This window comes from Diabrotica virgifera, chromosome 10 (assembly GCF_917563875.1).
Source record: "Diabrotica virgifera virgifera chromosome 10, PGI_DIABVI_V3a".
NCBI lineage: Eukaryota > Metazoa > Arthropoda > Insecta > Coleoptera > Chrysomelidae > Diabrotica > Diabrotica virgifera.
Window position 1 is genome coordinate 101,854,534 of NC_065452.1, and position 24,992 is coordinate 101,879,525.

The 24,992-nt window shown below is 33.4% G+C and overlaps 1 protein-coding gene across 2 annotated transcripts in view; it reads left to right on the top strand.

Moving 5' to 3' along the window:
- Window positions 1-24,992, top strand: part of LOC114329727 (solute carrier family 12 member 6) — a 551,775-nt gene that overhangs the window by 100,823 nt on the left and 425,960 nt on the right. The window lies entirely within an intron of this gene.

Here is a 24,992-nt window from a genome sequence, read left to right on the forward strand (position 1 = left end):
GAAAAAACGTCTGTCTTGCATTAAGGAATATACGACCCTACCCAGATGATGGTCATTGAGAGTGTCGTATAATTTACGGAGCAATGTTTTGTGTCTTACTGTGTCGTATACTGCTGTCAAATCTACGAAAGCAGATAAGTTTTTCTTCAAAGCCCTCTTCAATATGTTCTGTTAGTGCGAGGACTTGACCGGTGCAAGATTTGCCGGGTTTGAATCCTCCTTGTTGTGGGATGAGGTGCTTGTCGACATTTTTTTCTATTCTGGCGAGAATAAGTCTCTCGTATAGTTTGAAAAAGTGACAGAACAGCGAAATAGGTCTGTAGCTACTGGGATTTTTTGGGTCCTTTCTTGGTTTTAACAAGGCTATTACTTTAGATTTTATCCATGATTTTGGAATCTTTCAGTCCTTGCAGCTTTGCAGCTGTAACTTACTTTTTTTAATAAGACAAGCAATTGGACTTCGTAAGTCCTAGGTTTTTACCCAACGTGACCGGAAGTAGAATTGGAAGTCGATATTTAAACTCTTCATGTAACTTTACGTCGATTGATATGCGATTTCACTAATTTTGAGTCATTATTGCCGAACTTCCGGTCATATGTTTTTAACCAGAAATGACATCAAAACCGGAACTAAATATTCGAGCTTGACTTTTCAATGCGCGATAATTCATATATCACATGTATTCCTGCAACTATAATGTAATTTCCAATTACAACTTTTTAACCGGAAGTGATATAAAAACCGGAAGTATATATTTATCCTCATCTTGCTAAGGTGCGTCAAATAATATATTCCTTGTACTATTTCGGTGACTTTAAAACAATACTTCCGGTTGCAACTCTAAAACCGGAAGTCCTGTGTAAAATTTCTCACCTTTAGTACCATCCTTGGGTAAACTTTCATTTGTAATTCTATCTGGTCTAATGATGGAGGAGTTGTCTTTACAAAGTCTCTGAGAACAGACAGACTGGATAATTCAAGGTTCATTTCATATTTTTTCAAAATGGGCGAAAACAAAATAACTGCAGTTTTGACTAAAAATTAATTTATTTTGACGTCTCGATTTCCAGTTTCATAGTTTCAGTCGATGTGCTCTTGATAAACTTGCAGAAGATCCACTATCTTGGAAAAAAAATTGTTTTCCGATGAAGCCCATTTTTGACTTAATGGGGACAAAAATAAACAAAATGACCATATTTGAAGTGATGAGCAAACCCCGAAGAGGTTCAAGAGTAGCCATTACATCCAGAAAACACAATTGCTTGGTGTCGGTCCATATTTTTTTAAAACAGAGGCAGGTCAGAATGTTACTGTGAATGGACACCGTTGTCACGCCATGATAACGGACTATTTGGTGTCTGAAATTGAAAATCGTGGTCTCGACGACATCTGATTCCAACAAAATGGCGCCACTTGCCATACAGCTCGTGAAAGCATAGCTTTACTGCGAGAACGATTCGGTGATGAATTTATTTCACGCTTCGGACCACTGCATTGGCCGCCTATATTCTGTGACATCACACCTCTAGACTTTTTCCTTGGAGACTTCGTACTGCCCCAATAGATAAAAACAAACTTTTGTATAAAATAAACATAAAATAAACAATAGGAATTCGTAATTAATAAACCAAAAATGCTCGAAGTGAGTGAGGTTTTATTATTATTTTTAATTAATTACCCATGATGTTTGAGGTATAAAGTTTAGTTAGAAGTAACAAAATAAAGTTTGTAGTGCAACAGTTACAATCTTAAATTTGTTTATATTATAATCAATATAACAGCTTTATGTATTTTATCTACATTCAAAACAACCCTGTATTTATAATTGGGTTGGTAATAAAATGAAATAAAATTTCATAAAATTGAATAAAAGTAAATAAAAATAAATAAAACTGAATAAACTTAAATAAAATGAAACAAAATAAAATAAAGGAAAATAAATAAAATACTTAAATTAAATAAAATTAAATAAAATTAAATAAAATTAAATAAAATTAAATAAAATTAAATAAAATTAAACAAAATTAATTAAAATTAAATAAAATTTTATAATTTGCTGCTTGTTCTTATCGTGTGCTTTTCTCCTGCTTGCCGTTCGTCACAAAAGTTTGGTTTAGAGATATTTTTTGAAAATTTCGAAATATTAAAAAATTCATATTTTGCCCAATTTAAGTCCAAAAGTTAAACAGTTGCACTTTTCTTCGATGAAATTTGTTGCTCATTTTTCTTCTGTCCTCAGAATATTTCTACGGCTTAAGATATTTTAATTCGGACACGGATTGAGCTAGAGAAAAAATTTTAGTACGGAAGGAGTCTGCCTACTTAATTTCGTATTTTTCACGTGATTATTGTGAGAGTTATGGCGTCATGGGTAACCCCCTTATGACGTACGGGTATGAAATATAGATAAAAATCTACTCCCAGCCCGGTCGAATATACCTGCCAAACTTCATAAAAATCGGTCAAGTCCTTTCGGAGGAGTATGGCAACAAACACTGTAAAAAGAACATTTTATACATATAGATGTAAAATTTTTGGTGTCTACTAAAATTACTATATAAAACCGTATAAACCTTCCCTGAACTTCCACAAATAATTCAACATCAAAATTAGCCAAATAGGTCCAGCCATTCTCGTTTTAGCGAGACTAACGAACAGCAATTGATTTTTATATATAAAGGCGGAGATACATATGCGCTCTGCTCGGTGTGCGAGCCGCTCGCGCGCAGCGTATTCGTCAGATTAGTACGTGTTTTCAAGTGACGCACAAACGGCACGCACACGGCGCACCACGATCTAAATTCTGTCGGTTTTTCAACAAACGCTTTGATGGTTCGCAATACGTATTTGGACAGGTTTGCGAGTGGTTTGTTGGTTTTGGCGCGCATGAGTTGAATATTTGTTAGCAATGGAATGGTCGGAACTGTCGGAAGGAAATTGATGTTTACCGTGGAAAATCATTATTGTGGGATCCTCAATAAAGAACCATTTAATTTAAAGAAACAACTAACTTAAATCCGATCTGAACGGAAATAGAAGCTGAAATAAAAAAATGTACATGCGGACCTTTTTAAAAAATGTTAGTTCATTGTTGTACTAAAAATAACATGTATTAAAAATAAGATTTATTATTTTATTTGGGCATAAGCCACAATTCGAGTTTGAAATCAAATTTACTTGACCTTTCGACTTTCACTTCGGAAATAGTTATCAATATAACTGCTTATAATATATGCTTATAAAAACATTCATAAGCAGATATATATTATGTGTCACCGGAAAGCGAAATAGGTAACGCACGACTTGGAGAACCTATAGTTTTCTAACTTCGTGTCTGGTGAAGCAACGCAGTTGAAACAAGCGGATATATTATAATTGTGTCACCGGAAAGCGAAAAAGGTAAGGCACAACTTGGAAGACCCAATAGTTTTCTAACTTCGCTTCTGGTGAAGCAACAGAGTTGGAACAAGCAGATATATTATAATTGGGTCACCGGAAAGCCAAAAAGTAACGCACAACTTGGAAGACCCAATAGTTTTCTAACTTCGCTTCTGGTGAAGCAACGGAGTTGGAACAAGCAGATATATTATAATTGGGTCACCGGAAAACGAAAGAGGTAACGCAAAACTTGGAAGACCCAATAGTTTTCTAACTTCGCTTCTGGTGAAGAAACGGAGTTGGAACAAGCAGATATATTATAATTGGGTCACCGGAAAGCCAAAACGGTAACGCACAACTTGGAAGACCCAGTAGTTTTCTAACTTCGCTTCTGGTGAAGCAACGGAGTTGGAACAAGCAGAAATATTATAATTGGGTCACCGGAAAGCCAAAAAGGTAACGCACAACTTGGAAGACCCAATAGTTTTCTAACTTCGCTTCTGGTGAAGCAACGGAGTTGGAACAAGCAGATATATTATAATTATGTCACCGGAAAACGAAAAAGGTAACGCACAACTTGGAAGAGCCTATGGTTTCCTAACTTCGCTTCTGGTGAAGCAACGGAGTTGGAACAAGTAGATATGTTATAATTGTGTTGTCGGAAAGCGAAAAAGGTAACGCACATCTTGGAAGAGCTTATAGTTTCCTAACTTTGCTTCTGGTGAAGCAACTGGGTTGGAACAAGCAGATATATTATAATTGGGTCACCGGAAAGCGAAAAAGTCAACACAGGGCTTGGAAGAACCTATAGTTCTCTAATTTCGTTTCTAGTGAAGCTACGCAGTTGAAACAAGCAGATACATTACAATTGTGTCACCGGAAAACGAAAAAGGTATCGCATGACTTGGAAGTACCTATAGTTCTCTAATTTTGTTTCTGGTTGTAGGAACAAGCAGATATATTATGGTAGGGGAGCAAAGTATGCTAAATGTGCAGTCACTCGAGCGCTTTGGGGACCTATTGGATTGTGATTATTAGGTCCTAAAACCAAAAAAGTTAAGTAAAATTTTCCATTTTAGTAGGGACTTCCCATTTTTTAATTTAATTTTCCATTTCCAACAATCTTTTTTCCGATTATAGCGCCATCTATCCATAATTCAAAAAAATGTTTCGAATAAAAGTTGTTTATTTTTATACAAACAATCCAAATCTGCAATAAGAAACTGGGTCTACCATTTAAGATTTTAAAGTAACCCCCCACCTCACCTCCGTGGGGGGTCGTGCTTGGAACCATTCGATAGATTTTTCAAAAACATTGATAAAGTGTATTTTGCAGTTTTTCGATATGATGTTTATTTTGCGAAAGATCGCGGGATTTGTATTTAAAATTTTAAATTTACCCCCCACCCCTCTCCGTGGGGGGTCAAGTTTGGTATTTTTCGATAGATTTTTGAAAAATATTGAACACGTAGTTTTTAGTTTTTCAATCTGACGTTCATTTCGCGAAATATTCGCTTTTTTTGTGAAACTTTTTGACTCACCCATTTCCGTACGCCCCGCTCAAATCGTCATATTTTTGAAATATAGACTCTTTTGCATGTACTTAACTTACCTTATCTTAATCTGACAATTTCGAATATTTTAAGGATAGATTTTTTTTCGGGCCCCCCTGAACGAACTCCCCTGTGTTAAGAGCCAATATATGGTGGAGGTACATCTGCAGGGTACCACGTTTCTCCCCATATGATAATCTGACGCGCTCGAGTAACTGCAAAAATCCCCGCTTGGGCTCCCCTACCATTATATTTGTGTTGCCAGGAAGCGAAAAAGGTAGTTCCCGAAATGTTCCCAAATTGTGGCTTATTCCACATAAAATAGTAAATTGCATAAGATGACACAAGAAAATAGTTTCAGAACAATACCAAAATAAGATGTAGTAGAAGTACAGGACACAGACATGATTATCTACAATTACTAAACGTTCGTAAGTTTCCTCTGGATCGTCAAAATGAAAAATTTTAACGAACAATAACCGCGCCACGAACGCGCGGCGCACACACGGCGCGGAGTTTGCGGCGCGGATATGTATTTCCGCCTTAAGATAAGATAAGTAATCGTAAACAATGGCTCTTTTGTATGATAAAGGTTTTCAAATAAAATTCATTTCATTGTTCTGTCTTTTTGAAAAAAGTGCCGCTAAATGAATCACCCTTATCGTCATATAATCGAATTTTTCTTTTTGAAGTCGTCTTTCTTGTGCGTCAAGATCAATTCCTCCTTTCCCTGTAGGCGGTGCATGCTCCTGATAGTGTTAGTTACATTATCTGTATATACGCGGATTTGCACTGACTTGATGTTCATTGTTCATGTGACCGTTTCCATTGACTTTTCGGAGGACTGCATCAAGAATTAGGTCGAGCAACATGTTTGAAGTAGGGGAGTCAGTTCCCGTTCTACCCCAATTGTGGCTTGTGACCAGTTCAAGTCATTTTTATAAGGCTGATTAAAAGATATCTAGGGTACGGATATCCTCTAGTATTTTATTTATTTTCGCTCTATCAAAAGGTAATTTGAACTAACTACTTTAAAAAATCAATCAAAAAAAGTTTTAAAAAAGAATTTTAAGTTTTGATAAAAAACTTCAATTTTATAAATTAGCGGTTTGATTCTAGCACAATCTTTTATTGATCCAAATATCTTTGTCATCAATTCCTAGATTCATTTTTTAGTATCTCTAATATTTTGATATGTTGGACTGTATCAAATGATTTTTCGAAATTCACAAAGTAGGTACGTAATAGCTATTTGTATAACAAGGGAGGAAAGTGCTACTTTTCCTCCCGAGAATGAAGTTTACTGCCCGACGCGTAGCGGAGGTAGTCATTCAAGGGGGGAAAGGCACTTGACTCACATGTTATACATATGATTTTTCCACCTTCCTCAAATAACAAGTAATTTTTTCATTTTAAAATAATTTATTTACGTAACTAACACAATTTATTAGAAAACTAAAACTAACAAGTAGGTACAGCAGAACTGTCAACTGTCAAATATAAGTCAAATTATTAATGTAAACATTGTTAAATCAAAATAACAATTTACTGTTTTTTTTCCATTCTGCAAAATACAGGGTGTTCTATAAATAAACGTTGAAATGTATAGATACTTACATAATAGATAATAGAATATTGTACAAGGCGTCAATAAGTTATTTCGTCAATGACATACCATGACGTCACTTTTCTAAAATATATATATCTAAAATATTTATACCCGTATGCACGCCAATGGTGAATATAAAATTCTTAATTGTATGCCAAAAAATGCGCAATAACAACCTCTTAAAATCTACCAAATTTCATTTGCATATCACAAACCGTTTTAGAGAAATAAATAAATCGTCAGTTTGTAAGAACAATTTCAACACCCCCTATCTCGGAAACGAAGCATTTGCGGGCATACGTTTATAAAGCAAACTGTCATTATTTTATCATGCAGAATTACCCCTTAAAGTTTGCCGTACTTATTTAAAAACACCCTGTATTAACGAAAAACAGGGGTAGTTGTTAAAGTGCTTAACTTTTTTATTATCCAACACAAGCGAATGAAGCAAAAAACAGAACCTGAGGCTATAGTTTGGTTATAATTTCAGTATTTTATAAAAGCTAGAACATTCCACAGGGTGTTCCAAAGTTTGAGAAAAAAACACAGTTTGATTCGTACACCCTGTATACAATGACAATGTACCTGTCTAGCAACAATATTATTACAGCGATATTGATAAAGAATAAGGCTATAACGTATTAAAAAAATTACTTAAATCGGACATCAGGTTTAGGAAATACAAGACATTAAAAATGACCCATTTTTTGGGGTGCCCGTTTTCTCTGCCGGTGAGTGTATTAAAAAATAAGCCAACGGTGGCAAATCTTTGAAGACTCCTCAAAATATAATGAATTTTGCGGTGGACATCAGAACTCATCATTGGCTCATGGTAAACAAAAAATTCAAAAAATTTTATTAGCTTATTATGAGTTTTTCGAGGTAACGCTGTCGAGTTTTTTTAATTTCATCGGCTTTTGACCTTTTGATATCACTCAAAATTCAAAACAACAAATTCTTTGCAAAAAGGGTGAAAATCAACATATTTATTATTTTTAAACAAAAAATAAGCATAAAACAAAAAATATCTCGACAGAGTTACCTCAAGGAATGTCTAAAGAAAATTTATACAAAATTCTAGGTGGGTTGGTCAAGTAGTTTTTGAGTTACAATGTCTACAGCCTTTGAAAAAAGTAGTTTTGGAGAAAAACGCGTTTAAAGTATTGTCTACTTTTATTTTCAATTTCTTTTTTGTCTGTCAAATCGTAAAATGATGCATACCGGAATATCTGTTTGAATCGCGGAGTAATTTACAAAAGAAAATGAGAACAGCCCCTGACCGTTGCTCACTACGTTCAAGCGTGCTGGCGCGAACCTGATGCAAAGCGAGACGAAGGTAGGGATATTCAACACTATCTCCCTACCACCCTACCTTTTACTCGCTTTGGAGCAAGTTCGCGCCAGCGCGTTTGAGCGTAGTGAGAAACGGTCAACAGTTATTCTCTTTTTTTTTTGTAAATTACTCCGCGATTCAAGAACATATTCCGGTGTTCATCATTTTACGATTTGACAGACAAAAAGGAAATTGAAAATAAAAGTTGACAATAGTTTAAACGCGTTTTTCTCAAAACTACTTTTTCAAAGGCTGTAGACATTGTAATTCAAAAACTACTTGACCAACACACCTAGAATTTTGTACACATTTTCTTTAGACATTCCTTGAAGTAATGCTGTAGAGATATTTTTTGTTTTATGCTTATATTTTGTTTAACAATAATAAATATATTTATTTTCGACATTTCTGCAAAAAAAATCATTGTTTTAAACTCTGAGTGCTATCAAAAAGTCAAAATTCGATAAAACTAAAAAACTCGACAGCGCTACCTCGAAAAACTCAAAAGCTAATAAAATCTTTTTGAATTTTTTGTTTACCATGGTCCAATGATGAGTTCCGATGTCCACCGCAAAATTCATTGTTTTTTGAGGTGTCTTTAAAAATTTGGCACCGTTGGCTTATTTTTCAATATTTTTCCTTGAATTTTTTCTTAAATAATCTATGAATTGTACTGAATAGGCCTATTTAATTTAAAAATAAAATTATTTTAACATACTTTCAAAAAAAATGTGCTGGAAATATTGATTTCAATGTATGAAACTTAATAAAAAAAAATTTCATTTGGAAAGCAGATGGGTACAGATCGGTCGACCTATATTCGAATCCCGTACTATTAGTAAAATCTTGAAAGCGTAACTTGCACATAAATGTAGTGAATGGCATAAGCACTTAAGAATAATTCATATAGTGCATGTGCCAATATTGTTAGTCCTATATAGACAGTTTTAAACCAAATTGCTACTGAATAGTTACTGCTTATCACTGTACTGGATCCATCAGATGCATAACCAATGACATTTAAAGTGGAATCCTTGAATTTCAAATGCCGTTTTAACAATAATAAATAAATGTTCAGCGTCAGCTGCTTTAGCGTTGGTCTCATTTTCAAATAATTTGAAGAAGATGCCAGAATTTGGTTACCTTTAACTTCATCATGAAATCCGAAATACACATAGTCAAAAGTTATGCATCACCTAAATTATGCTCATTTTCATAGTTGTTGTTTTTGTCATGAACAGATTAACGGATTACCTCTCGCTATTTAAAGGGCCTCCACGTAAACATCAGATCCGTACTTACTCTCAAGGAAATTCCATCCCAAAACATCACAGAGCCTCCATTAAACAATCTTAACGGTTTCTCTTGTGTTGCGCTGTGCATACCGCCCACTTGGTCGATAAATAACTGTTACAGGTGTCGATCAGAACTATTTACGTTATGTGCCTTTCTATTTTTAAAGTTTTGTTAAATGTTATGTTTTATTGTTGCAGTTAAAATACATGTTAAAGAAAAAACCGACTATTTTTTTGTTTTTAAAGATATCAGGAAAATTAAAAAAACAAAATGTTCACAAGACATAAGACTACAACAAGATTGCGATGTATACCCACACTTGTACCTTGTCCGCCATATAGGGTGTCTCAAACTTAACATAAGAAAAACATTTCTTTTCTTCCATCCGGTATCAGTTCAAAAAATAAGTTTGAGTAAACCTTTAGCCAACTGTGTAAATACTAAAAAAAATCTAAAATAATAAAAAGAATTAGCGGAATTCGTTAATCTGTTCACGAAAAAATCAACTATGAAAACGAGCATAATTGTATGTAATGCATAACTTTTGAAACTATGTGTATAATAGTATTAAAATTTTTAACATAGTTTTTCAACCAGAAAGTTATGAATTTGTCAAATAATTCAAACTTGTAAATTTACCTGACAGTTATACACATGCATTTCACAGCAGAAACCTCTGTCGATTCATCTATTAAAATACTAAACTCGTCCTTCTTTAGCTTATCACATAAATCTTTCTTCTATAACTCAGCAAGGATAGTTTTAGCGAGCGCTGTAATTTAGTGGATTTTAATTGTACACAGGGCTGGATTTAAGGGGGCAGGCTGGGCAGCTGCTCGGGGCCCCCACAAAGCCACAAACTTAAAAATAATCAGCACATTATTCACATATAACAATTTTTGTCTTTACACGGCAATTAGACCGAAATCATTAGACCGAAAGCAGTAGACCGAACTCATTAGACCGAAAAGCACTTTACCGAAACCTCACTAGACCGAACAGCATTAGACCGAAATGGTAAATAAATTCAAAAAGTTTGCAGTAAATTATGCTAAGATTTTGTATATCTGTCTTTTTGTTTATTGTATTTTTTTGTATTATTTTATATATAGACTGTGTAAATTGTTACTCTGTACAGCCTGATATGAAATAATTTTTATCCGTTAAACAAATTAGTGAAGGTAAAAATAAATTAAGGGTAGAGTGACGTTAACACCATTTTAACTGTTTATAATAACCATCCAACTAACATTTAGTTGTAATTACATTAGTCTTATCTCTTTTACTGCGGCAAGTAAAAAGAACTGCTTTTCGGTCTTCTGCTGTGCGGTCTAGTGAGGTTTCGGTAAAGTGCTTTTCGGTTTAATGATTTCGGTCTCTTTACAGTAAACCATTTTTGTCAATCAATTAACTGTGATATTTCGTTGGACAGCAGAACCAATCTCCGAAAAATTGGAAGTAAAATCTTTAGTCGCGCATGGCGACCGCGCAATGTTCTCAGTCGCTTTTGCCCCACTCTCGCATTGCTAGTCGCATAGAAACGTTCGGGTTTTCACAGGAAAAATCCGCATCCACCACTGGTGAATTACCAATTGCGTACTGCTGGTATTACTTCTTGAGATCAAAGTGCCGGCATGGAAGAGGTTTTACTGTCCCTCTTTATACTGTGCTGGTAGTGTATTCTGTCGAAATAAAGGCTCAGGTTGTCGAAGAACAGTTTGTACCAATGCTAATGGAGGGCGCGTGTTTAACCAAATCATCCACTCTCGCAAAGAAGTCTTGTACGAACAGCACGTAAACTGAATATAAGTGAAACATCTACACGTCGAATGTTCAAATCTATTGGCGGCTTTCCATACCGAATTCAAATGGGACAACGACTAAAAGTTGCGGATAAACGTGAAAAATAAATTTACTGTGGACGCGTGCTGAGTGTTTGAAACGATTTTTTAAGAAACGTGTGGTTTTCTGACGAAAGTAACATTCACTTCAACGGTTACATCAACCGACAAACAAATCGATTCCTTGGGTTTGAACGTCCTGATGCCATTGCAGAAAAGTCTCTCCACAGTGCTCGAGTAACCAATTGGGTTGCTGCGTCTGGTCATGGGATAATTGGTCCTTATTTTCTTGAAGACGAGAATTAGCAGCCAGTTACTGTCAATCAAGAGCGGTACAGTCATAATATTGTGACGTCTTTTGTTTTGAGATTTAAAGACTTTTTGGCTTTTAAATTTCAACAGGATGGCGCAACAAGCCTTGCAGCCGAACGCTCCATAAATTTGCTCCGTGATGAACACGACATGATGCCTACATTTGGGGTGTGATGAAAAATCCCATATTTCGCTCGGAAAATCCGTCAGAAACTGTTGGAGAACTACGGTAAAGAATAATAACTTATTTTCAACATTTGCGGCAACCATTTTTCTTAAATATGTTTAATGATCTTTAGAATCGGTATCAAGGTTGTTTGCAATACCATGGTGCACATTTTCAACATTTGTATTATAAAAATTAATTCCTAAATATATTTTTTATATTCGGTACTGTTTATTTTGGCGGATACTGTACTACTATACTTTCTTTTTATAGATGGTTATCTAAAAATGACGCCGCAAACGCACTAGTTAAAAGTTATAATCAGATTAAAGTAGCATTTTCCAAAATTTAAGAAGACTATGCGCAACAATTTGAAACTCGTAGCTATTCAAATGGTTTGTATAATTGAATGTGTTTACTGGAGACAGGAATATTTGCAATATTTTGGAATGAAATCTTATAGAGGACAAACAGCACATGTCGTACTCTCCAAGATCCAAATACTGGCCTTAATTCAGAAGTGGCGGCAAATAGATCACTTAAAGAATTTATATTCTTTTAAGGAATATTTCAGAGACTGAAATGACAACATCAGAGAAATTTAAGTCAGAGGCTTTTTGCATATGAATTTATTCATTCAAATTTTGGATTTTTACATTATTTGGAAAATTTAACTCCCAATGAAATTGAAGCTCACTCACTGAAGCTTACCGACATTTATAGCAATGATTTAGATGAACACCTAAGTGCCGAACTGGTACAATTTGTAGAATTTTTCAATTCATTTAAAGAGGCGCTCGGCTAATCAAATATAAGTAAGGCATTCTGCACACGAAGCGTATCATCATAGACGCGTATAAGTTTCGTCATGCAGCGAAGATTCCTTTACGCCTTAAAAGCCGCAAACGATTCGATTTGCAAGCGGCATGCGATCGTCTTGTTTTAAAGTTTTCCTTGCTTTTACAGTAGTTGCAAAGATGTTAAGTGATGAAGAGGACTTACTTTTGTTAAATTATCTTCGTCACCGCAAAAAAAAGAAACAGGAAATTTTGGGTGCATCCTTATATTTACAAAAACTACAACTGAAGGTTATTTATTGCTGCCAAAGAGTTGTCGGAAGATGACTCTAAATTCCACATATTTTTCTGGAGTACTCTTGTTTGGGTATTATTATATAAACACTGATAATTTTCAATCAGTTGGACAAATTTTAATATTTGATCCGCCATTCTCATAAAATTCCGTCAACAAGGTGTTCTAACACTCAAGCGTACTGCAAGCTACTGACATCGTTGTACGCCTGGCGGATTGAAGCTTGTCTGCGTTGACGATTCTGCGCCGGTTACGCTTCGTGTACAGTATTCCATAAAGACACAAGTGAGCAGCACGAAAGCGTATGCCTTTCGTACGTCGCATCTAATACGCGTCTATGACGATACGCTCCGTGTGCAGAATGCCTAAAGAGCTTCAGATGTACCGACTGCCAACAGAATAGAATGTAAATAATGCGTTTTCAAACGTTGTAGTGACACTCAGTTTATATTTAGTTCTGCTGCTAACTAATTACAGTGGAGAGAGATCATTCTCAAAATTTAAGTTAATTAAAAATCGATTTCATTCTATGATGGGCCACGAGCGTTTGAATCATTTCTCTAAAATGAGCATTGAACACGATGTCTTAAAGCTACTATACATGTCCGACAAGAATCAAGTAAATTTCAATTAAAAAATCTCGAAAAGTACCCTGACTTTAACCATAAATTTTACTATGTTTATTTTTAATAATATATTACTGTAACAAGATACAGGTCTCGTATTTTTTATTATTTAAAAATATATTTATAAAACTAGACCAAATTTTTTTTAATTTCTAAAAGGGAAAACCCTGTAGTTGACTGTATACCATAGTTATAACAAAATTTTTTTAAATGCTAGGAGGTAGGACCCCACCCCAATTCTGCCCAGGGGCCCCCACTGCCTTAAATCCGGCTCTGATTGTACATTACTTAATATCTGAGAATCTGGAAAACAACGTTTCATAAAATCTGTCAGATGGTCCATGACAAAAAGAAAGATTGTGCTCAACCATAAAACCACACAGCTTCAGTTCAGCTCTTTTAATTGATTCGTCTTTAGCGCTTAATGTCTGTTGATTGACAAATGAATCGATTCTATTTTAACGATTATATAACTTTAATTTCATTAAATGAAATTAAGTTTAGCAAAATTTCTAATCACAACTATTTGAGATGTTACTGAAGCAGAACAGACTTTGATTTAGATGTTGAATGGGTTGTATATTATGTAAGTTCATTGTGAATAAAATAAAAGAGAGACGTACTTGCAGTAATTTATTGCATTACTCTGTAATAAAAGAGAGACGTACTAGCAGTAATTTATAGTACAGTCATTGAAGCTTTTTAGCTCAAAAATTTTTTACTATGAACCAATTTACATGAAATTTTGGAATTAGGCTTATCCTACCCTTAACTTCAAAAGTAATATTGACCCGAACTCCGTTTTCACCCTGGGGGTGGTTGCCACCCCTTTTCGGTGGTGGAATTTTTTTTTCAAAATAACCTCAGATATCGATAGAAGACCTAATTTTAAGCAAAAAATGTTGTATAAAGTTTTTTCAAAAACCCAATACTTTTCAAGTTATTGGCAATTGCAAATTCGGAATTTTCTTACGATTTTCAACAATATTTTTGTAAATATCTCCAAAAATATGCATCTTAACGATAATATTACAATGAACAAAATTGTAGCAGGTAAAAAAATGAACAAACTGGTTTTTTCAAGAGTGTTCTAAGTGCAATATTAAGCGAGATATTGAAGATCAAAGCCGTTTTTTATTTTGTTTGAAATTTAATCGATGTATTCAATGCCATCTAGCGGAGATAGGATAAATTTTATGCATGCTAATGAGAAAGGATTTTATAGTGCTTAAAATAAGCTTTAAAATGAGCACTGTTAAAAGTCTTTTGTACGTAAAATGAGTGAGCTGTAATGAAAAAAAAAAGAGGAACATCTAATGTTTTTTTTTTTAAATCAATGGATTTCATAAGTGCCATTTCCACCAAAATTAAATTAATCGTATTCCGTCTAGAATCAACTTTAATATAAAGAGTTTGATATATTCTAGCAGTTTCGGTGCTTTGGAACACATATTTTTTGAAAAAAATCACAATATTAAGAAAAAAAATTTCTAATTTTTTAAAAACCACCTTCTTTTCATAACGTCTCAAAAATAATGATATGTAAAAACGTGTAATAATAAAAAATAGGTTTGTTTTGGCAAAAATTTTGGTTTGTTTGTTTTTCCTATCACACGAAAATTGACGAAGATATGATTGATTAAAGAACGCGCGGTAGCGCAGCCACAGTCTCTCTCGAGCCCTTTGACCCTTCACCGTTTCAAAATAAAAGGTTTTTCACTACATATTATACTGAAAAAAGTTGTAGCTCTTTTAATTACGTTCAAAATGGTTGTTTATAAGTTGTGATAACTTCAAAATTGAAGTAGTTATGGCCCAAAAACTAATCGTATTTTTAATTTAGGGGTAGTTTTATTGGTTAAAGAACTTGAGCATATGATTTTCCAGCATAGCTTTTTCGAGAACGTGGAACGATATTTAAAACCTTTTTAGTTTATCAAAAAAATTTTTTTTATACAATTTTTAATCGAGGTGTTGATTTTAAGGGTTGAAAGGGGTTAACAATTAAATAATTAAGATAGAGAACGTAAAATATTATTTACTCTTTATTTTAAGTCTTCTTGTCAAACCAAATTAATTTTTTGTTATTTTTTTCTATTTAGGGGTTGTTTTTAAGGGTTGAAAAGGGGTTAACAATATGATAATTAAGATAGAGAACGTAAAATATCACTTACCCTATATTTAAATCTTTTTATGTCATAGGTACAATATTAATTTTTTGTAAATTTTTCCGATTTAGGGGTTGTTTTCAAGGGATGTACGATTTTAAAGGGGATGAAAATGAGTTTAGCATGAGGTTATTGTGTTAGAAAACACTTCACAATGTCACTCTTTATTATTAAGCACGTTTTCTGGCGATAAAATGGCTCAATGTCAATTTTTCTATTAATGGGTTGTTTTCACCCCTTAAAAATAAAAAATGGGGTTCGGGTCAATATCACTTTTGAAGTTGTTAAGGGTAAGATAAGCCTAATTCCAAAATCTCATGTAAATCGGTTCATAGCAAAAAATTTCGGAGGTAAAAACCTATTTTATGATTCAATGACTGCACTATTACTGCATTACTCTGATAACCGGTTTCGCTGTCTATAATTTGCACAGCATCATCAGGTCACCGTTACAAGTATACTAAATGATGCCGATACAAGGAATGATTTCTAGAGTATGCACTACCATACCTTCTTGAGCTTTCATTTTGTTTTATAAAAAATATTAGTAAGATCTCGAGTTAGCCATTGTCTAAAGTCAGCTTTGTTTAACCAAGACTCTCTGGGAATTTTTGTGCTGTTTTAGTATTGAGGCCAATCAGTCTAAAAACGAAATCTGAAGCCGTGAACTGGTGAATTCTACAATTTCAGGGACGTTGTTATTTAATTATATTTTTTGGGATTTAATTATTTTTCTTCTTCTTCTTCAGGTGCCATCTCCGCTACGGAGGTTGGCAATCATCATAGCTATTTTAATTTTTGAGGCAGTAGCTCTAAATAGTTGTTTCGAGCTGCATCCAAACCACTCTCTCAAATTATTTTTATTAGAAGTTAATTCTTTCGTAAAAATATAGTTTATGAAAATTATAATAGTAGATTTAAGAAATATTGTAAAGGCATGATACTACATACTAAAAAGGAGTGTAATTATATTATGTATACTATAATAATTATTATGGAATGGTTACTAACACTGCACGGAACTATAAATAGAGCAAAACGCAAGATTAACCAAAATAAAAAAATAATAATAAGAGATTGGAATGCACGTATGGATAAAGATAAGTACGAAGCAGTACAACAGATTCAATTAATTAGCAAAAATTGTATAAAAGGCTAACACAAAGTAAAAATAATAATATGATGGCAGAAGATAACCAGAAAAATCAAGCACAAAAAGTTATGACGTTGTTTCAGAAAGTTATGACGTTGATAAACAATTTGATTAACCTGTAGTGCCAGACCTTATATCCAACAGTTTCCTCTGCATTTTCGCAGAATCTGCGTTAGGATGGCGGTTGTTGACAAAACACCGGTTTTCGGTTATACCGGTTTTTTTACCTACGGTTTAACCTGTCGGTTATAACCGGTCAAAAAAACCGGTTATTCCCAAAACCGGTGTTCGGTTTTTTTAGTCATAGCCAATACCCAATAGGTTACATTTACATTGCGCTTTAGTTTGCGACACTTCATTCGAATCCATATCAGTATAGAAATCAGTCATCAGCGTTGTGAAATTGGTTTCAGTCAGCTTAAAATTTCTCATTCATTTAGGCGCGGGGGCGAAAAATTTTCCCATTTTCTTTTTCTGAATTCAGTATTTTTGCCGCTTATCTGGTTTTTCACCAGTTATTATTTTATAAAGAAAAAACCGGTTATAACCCGGACAAAAAAACAACCGGAAAAACCGATTATTTCAGAGGAAAAAAACCGGTTTTAGGTTATAACTGGTAGGTTTTTCCCATCCCTAATCTGCGTGTTCTTCGATCCAATTTGCTTATTTTATAGAAATGCTATCTGATTGAGCAGTATCTCCAGATTCAGTTAACTCACCAGATTTTGGAGACTGTAATAAGAACAGATTTGCAGCAGAAAATACAAAAACTTATTACACGTTGCATTGCAGAAATCGATATTGTGCAAAATAACATCGATTCAAATAAAAATAGAAAAATGCAATTTAAAAACTAATAACAGGAAAAAAATAGTTCGGTAATACATGAAGAGTACAGGGGAAAACAAGGAATGTCACATTTTATACATATTGAGATAAACACCAATAAAGTCTTAATTCTTATGATACCTAAAAACTACTTAGGAGATTCTTAGCAGAATTATAGCAATTATTGGTCTATAATCTTAATATAATATTAATCTATATTAAGTTATGAATTTATCAATGCACCAAAAAACTGCTAACATTCCTTATTTTTGTCCAGTGGCGTGCGGGCAATCCTGGTCCTTCGCCTGGATACAAATTCTTAAAAAATTTATATAGACTGGTCTTTCTGGTTATTGTTCTGAATCGATAGTCTAGTCCAGGGGTGGGCAAACTTTTTTTAGTAAGGGCCACAAAATGTTTTTGGTCTATTACCGAGGGCCGCAATATGTTTTACCTTTACATGTTCGAATTTTCAACTTTTTATTAATTTGGGGGGGGGGGGGTTATGGTTATCCGTTGAAATCAACATTTTAAGCATTTTTGTATGAATTTTATTCACAGAAAATTATTACTGCTGCTTTTTTATGACGACTTTTGAGTTTTTGGTATCATTCAGAAGCCAAAATAACAAACTTTTTTGTAAACAAGTGTGCAAATCAACATATTTAGTATTGTTAAACAAGAACTAAGCATCAAACAAAAAATATCTCGACAGCTTTACCTCACGAAATGTCTAAAGAAAATATATGATAAATTTCAGGTGGATTTGTCAAGTAGCTTTTCAGTTAGATTTTTAGTTGAATTGGTTTTAGTGTGGAAAGCAGTTTTAAGAAAAACTGGAAATGTTTTGTCTGTCAAATCGTAAAGTGATGCACACCGGAAAATGTTTTTGAATCGCGGAATAATTTACAAATGAGAAGGGAGCAACTGTTGAATGTTTCTCACTACGCTCAAGCTGCTGCAAAGCGAGTCGAAGGTGGGGATATCAAGAATGCCGTATTTCCGGTAATTTTACTCCGGTCAAACTGAAATTTTTAGAGAGTAGGCTTGAAGTTATGTACTTTCAAAAATAATAGTTTTGTTGTAAAACGAAAACTAGAAACGTCTTATATTTCAATTCAATCAGAGAGTGTCATAAACACCCTACCCGGTTTCAAGCTCCTAAGCTATCATCAGAGGGCGTAAATGACTTTATCTGAATGAACTAAAACAAATCCGACTGCTAGTACCGATTCACAACAAAATAACAGGAAACGGGTGCCGTGGCGGTACCCGTATCGTGCAGCATTGGTCCGAAATTTGGCTTAATGGCTTGTATTGCATACAAATTAATCTATATTTTCTAGTTCAATGTAGACTGGTACGGAATCAATTTGAACTAAAAAATGATTTCTTAGAAGTGATAAGGAAAATTATATATCTTCAAAATCTTTGAAACGATTTTCAAATTCTGTCAACAAATTACAAAGCTTTTCTTTATAAATTTTAAACTTATTTTCTGGTACATTATTTAATGATTTTAATTAGGGAAATTATTTAACTGATTCTTTATTTTTTATATGATCAATGAATAGCTTCGAATAGTTTGAGTTTCATTTTAAAAGTTTCATTTTGCGTTCAAAACTTATAAATTTAGCAAATGTGTCGCATTTTTTCATATCTAAAAATATAGCGGTTTCCTCCCCTAACTCACAGCACCTTTTAAGAACCTTTTCTATACTTAATATGACTGTGGTATCTATAAGACATCAGTATGTTTTGTCGCTAACTCTTGAAAAAGTGACATTCCTTGTTTTTCCCCTGTACTCTTCACATGAGCGTGCGACTCCATTTTGCATAAGTTATAATGCATTATAATATAATAATAATGCATTATAAAAACGAAGAAATTTAGAATAAAACGTGAAACTTATGAAAATTAATAGTGAAAGCACAATAAAAATGCACAAAGTATTTTAAGCATAAATCAGTAGAAATACCCAGAAAGAAGCCTAAAAAATTTTTAGACTGCATAAAAATTAAAAAAAAAATAACTCTTATTTTTTATTTCCTCAAAAGGCTTGTTAAATTAACTTACTTCTTGGTGTGTCTTTCTAGATTTCTGTCTTTATGTTCATATTTTTTAGCTTTTATCGTGGTAGACTGCACCTATTAGCATCCTCGTAAAACTAAAAAAGGGCTTATTATATTTTATCGCCAACCGTCACTAAAGTCATTCATTATTGTACTCATTTGCCCTCATTTGCGGCAGTAAAGTAACACTTTATTGTACTGAAAGAAGAATTTTGCTGTACCTGCCGCGATTAATCGAGATGGAATGTAAGTGGTCGATGGCAGTAATCGATTATTTATTTGAGTTAATTTACAATTTATTTACTTTAATTATTAAAAATATTGTACAAAATTTATGACATTGTTAATTAAATTTATGTCAGAAAGTGAAATTCTGTAGTATTTTTTAATTATATTCATATAAAATAAATCAAAACTTTACCAATTTAGTCATTATTCAATATTGATAACTATGGATTAAAAACCGACAGCGGCCATCATGCAAAAGTCATATGTCATCACTGTCATGAAATTTTTAAAATGTCAAAAATTTAAAAAAATCTTCAATTGTAAGTGTAAGTGTTAAAACCAATATCAAATTGTTGGCGATAAAATTTTGTATGCACCACGTCAGTAAAGACTCTTTATCGAACTCGTCTGTTATTCGCCTCGCTCGCTCTGCTCATAATATCAGACTCGTTCGATAAAGAGTAACTTTACTGACTTAAGAGTAACGGTACATAACTAACTATTACTTAATAGTGTTCATTTAAAGAAATGCGTATAAGTATTTTTAAGGTATGCATTTCTTTATAACAATGCAATATTCATTGGATTTTATGAAAATTCTAAAACCGATTGATTTTTATTCCAGGGGATTGATTTATAAGCAGTCTAGGCCAGGGTAATAAGACAAAAATATACCCTGTTCGTGACACTTCAGCAGCCAGGGAACTGAAGCGTTTTTTGGACAAGCAATACCTATAGGAACAAATTGTAACTATTTCCTGCGTAGGATCTGGCGGCCATTTTTATTTATAAACAATTAACTGTCAAAAAATGGCATTTTTCCCTTTTTTTTTCAAATCAGTGGAAAACAGTGAAACTTATGAGTTTTTTAGTACAAATATCTTTGATATTATGGAAAAAGCTTTAAAATGACATATCACAAAGTTTGATATACTCATTTATTGTTAATATAATTGCGAAAAAAGTTCGGAATGGCAAAAAAATTATTTTCGCAATAACTGTTGTAAAAATTAGTGTACAGGTTTTGTCTTTTTGGTCAAATGAGGGTTCTTTGGTGCTTAATATGTGATAAAAATTTCAAAGCGATTCACTCAATTGTTTAAATTTTATTCGAATTGTTTATCTCAGTGAGCATTTTTTTGCAATAACATAAGTCAGAAAAAAATGACGTTAGAACCATTTCACAGGTGTCAAATGGAAGAGCATGAGCTATATTTTCAACTTGGTTTAAAAAAAGCAAATAAAAAATGCATTTATTAGTAATAAATAATTATGCAAAAGTATCGTAAATCTTTCCTTATAAACTTTTTGGATAACTTTTTCCAAAAAAATTATCTTTTTTACCCTGTTTTAAGTACACAACTATCAAGTAATGTTATTTATATCATAATTGATAAAAAATTGTAATAAATATATATAATTTCTTATATAACAAAATAAAAAGTTTATAAGGAAAGATTTACGATATTTTGCATAATTATTTATTACTAATAAATGCATTTTTTATCCGCTTTTTGTAAATTAAGTTAAAAACATATCTTATGCTCTTTCATTTGAACTGTGGAATGGTTCTAACGTCACTTTTTTCTGACTTATGTTATTGCAAAAAAAATGCTCTCTGAGATAAACAATTTGAATAAAATTTAAACAATTGAATGAATCGCTTTGAAATTTTTATTACATATTAAGCACCACAGAACCCTTATATGACAAAAATTTCAAAGCTGTACACTAATTTTTACAATAGATATTTCGAAATTAATTTTTTTGCAATTCCGACCTTTTTTCGCAATTATATTAGCAATAAATGAGTATATCAAACTTTGTAATACGTCATTTTAAAGCTTTTTCCATATTATCAAAGATATTTGTACTAAGAAAACCATAAGTTTCACTGTTTTCCATTGATTTGAAAAAAAAATGGGAAAAATGCCATTTTTTGACAGTTAATTTTTTATAAATAAAATGGCCGCCAGATCCTACGCAGGAAATCGTTACAGCTTGTTCTTATAGGTATTACCTGTCGAAAAAACGCTTCAGTACCCTGGACTAGTCGTCTTTTAATAGCACAGAGTATAGACATTTCTCATTTCTCAACCCCCTCCCATTGAATATTGCCAAATATTATACTGATTCTTTTGAGTGGCTAACACCGTATGTACAGTAATATGTTGTCCAACCATCTCCCACTAAATGTTATTTGTACTATCTACTTCTTTTAGAAAAAGCATTAAGTGATTCTTCTTGTAAGGTGATAGGTCCTTTAACATTTTGTGATTAATCGGTGCTCAAACCTAGACTAAGCCTTATAAATTTATTCCTAGTTTAATCCTGTTTTGTCATTGCTCTCATCCATCTCATCCGTCTAAGCGTTATCGTTTGTGCAACATTCATTTATTGTTTTTTTTTAACAGTCCAACGCTGAGTTGGACTGTCTTCTTCTTCCTTCTTGTATGTAGGCTTTAAAGCCTGTTTCTTCTTCAATATTAGCCTCCTAAATTGTTTAACTTATCGCACCATCTTTTTCTTGGTCTGCCAATACTTCTTCGTCCATTTGGTGACTTATTTCGTGCTATTCGTACTATCCTATCCTCTGCCATTCTACTAATGTGTTCGTTCCACTCCTGTTTCCGTTTTGTCGCCCATCCATTTAGGTCTTCTATATTGCATGATCTTCTTATGTTTTCGCTTCTCTTTCTATCCAACAGACTTTTCCCTGATATTCGTCGGAGTATTTTCATCTCTATTGTTTCTAGTAGTCGTCTCGTTTTAGATGTGTCAGGTCTTGTCTCTGCCGTGTATGTTAATATAGGTCTAATTGCTGCTTTATAGATTCTTGCTTTTGTGTCTTGTCTTAGGTGTTTGTTCTTCCAGATTGTGTTATTAATATCTTCGTAACTGGTTATATCTATTCCCAGATATATGCATTATTATTTTCCCATCAATTTCAATTTTACATCGTAGTGGGTATTTAGATTTTGTCATACATTTGGTTTTTTCTGCTGATATTATCATATTGTATTTATTGGCTGTTGTATTGAAGATGTGTGTTAATCTTTGGAGATCGTCTTCTGTCTCGGCGATTAATGCGGCGTCGTCTGCATAACATAATATTTGGATTTCTTTGTTCCCCATTCTGTAACCATGACCTTTACGTACTGCTTCTATTATTTCGTCCATTATTATATTAAAGAGCAGTGGGCTTAATGAATCACCTTGTCTGACTCCGCTTTGTACTGGTATAAACTGCATTAGTTTTCCATTTATCTTTTCCTGTATTTGATTATGAAAGTAGATGTTTTCGATGGTTTGTATAATATAACTTGGTATGTTTCTTTTATACAGTAAATGTAAGACGTCTTCGACTTGGATGCGATCGAAAGCTTTGGCAGGTCTATAAACATATATTATATGCTGGTTTATTGTACTCAATGGCCTTTTCTGTGATTTGTCTCAGTACAAATACGGCGTCTACGCAGGATCTTCCGGATCTGAATCCTTGTTGTTCATCTGATAAAGTTGTTAGTTTATTGATTTTGTTGGTTAGGACTTTTGTGGTTAAGTGCGGTGTTCAGTAGATTTATACCTCTATAATTGTTGGGGTCTTCTTTGTCTCCTTTCTTGAACATTGGTATCATTTTGCTGTTTCTCCATGCGTCTGGTATCTTGCAGTGCAATATTAGTTTTTGTATAAGTTTTGTCATCTCTAGGGTTATACTTTCTCCTCCGTATTTTAGAAGCTCGTTGGTTATTCCGTCTGGTCCTGGTGACTTTCTATTTTTGAGTGAATTTATGGCTATTTCTACTTTCTGAAAACTGATTTCTATTTCGTGTCTTAATTCAGGTAGGTTATTGTTTTGATTCTTATTTTCCTTTCCTTTAAACAGTTGCGTCAAGAATCTTTCCCATTCGTTTGCTGGTATGTTATTGTATTCCCTCAATTCTTCCATTTCTTTCCGTTGATTTCTTACGAATCTCCATATTTGTTTTTGTGTTCCATAGATGTCGCTTTCCATCCTTTTTGTAAACTGTTCCCAGTGTTCATTTTTTGTTCCTCTTACCAATTGCTTTGTTTCATTTCGTATTCTTCTATAGTTGTCTCTGGATTCTGAAGTGTTTGAAGTTTTATACTTCATGTAGGCATCTCTCTTCTGTTCACGTTTCTCTTTTATTTCTTCCTAAAAAAATCGTCGATGATATCAATTCTGCAGTATTGCCGTATAGAAACCAGTTTCTCTGTGGTAAAGTTGTAACGATTTTGTTGGATGCACAAAATTGACAAAATTGAACGACGCCGCAGTATCGCTTTATACAACTTTCCTTTGAGTTCTACTGCAAAATATTTTTTCAAACAACACATCACCCTCTCTTTCCATTTTATTTATCTTGCTCTATCTCTACTATCTTACTGTAGGGATCTTCATCTATGTTTCTCTAATTTTCCTTCTAAAACTATTACGTGCTATTACTTTTCTCACTTGATTAGTTATCATCCTATTTGTAGTAATAACTCCATTTTCAAATGAACATGACCTTCATATTTCGCTTAAAAAACTATATAATATGAATAAAACGTTTGCTACATTTCATTAGGATCAGTTACGATTAGGATCATACTTTTTGCATAATTTTACAATTCAGGGTCCTCAAAATAAATTGCAAATTTGTCAAATTATACTGGTCCCAAAATCATCACTTTGTCGATTTTTCTTTCATGTAAAGAAAGGCTCAAGCTTTCAAACGCACTCTGAACAATTGAAATCGGACACCTAGGAGAGCCTAGGCAATTTTTAAAGTTATGGTGGTTAGGGTAGCTCCTCCGCGCGCCGAGCCGATTCACTTTTTGCTCGGCGCGGGGATAAACAGCCCTAACCACCATTACTTTAAAAAATTGCCTAGGGTCTCCTAGTTGATCGATTTAAGGGAAATACTCCATTTTTTGCAGTTTTTCCCAATTTTTGCTATTTTTCACACAATAAACATTAAATTTTCTATTTCTAGGTAGACAAATATTATTAGCCCAATAAATGACCGTTTTGGAGTGTAATTTCCAGGGGCAACTCCGAATTGCATAAAAATTTGGATTTAGGTTCTACTTACCCTCCACTTCAAAGTTAAATTTGTGCCGTTGGTTGCTTTTACTTGGGGGGTGACATTTACCCCTTCTCGGGGGGTGAAAAACGCGTGTTTAAAATAAGGCCGGAAATGGATAAATTAACTTATTTTAAGCACCTTTTGTTCTATAAAATTTTTTACGTAAGTCAATACTTTTCGAGTTATTCGCGATTTAAAATGTTGATTTTTCGACAAAAAAAACTACGTTTTCAGACCGTTT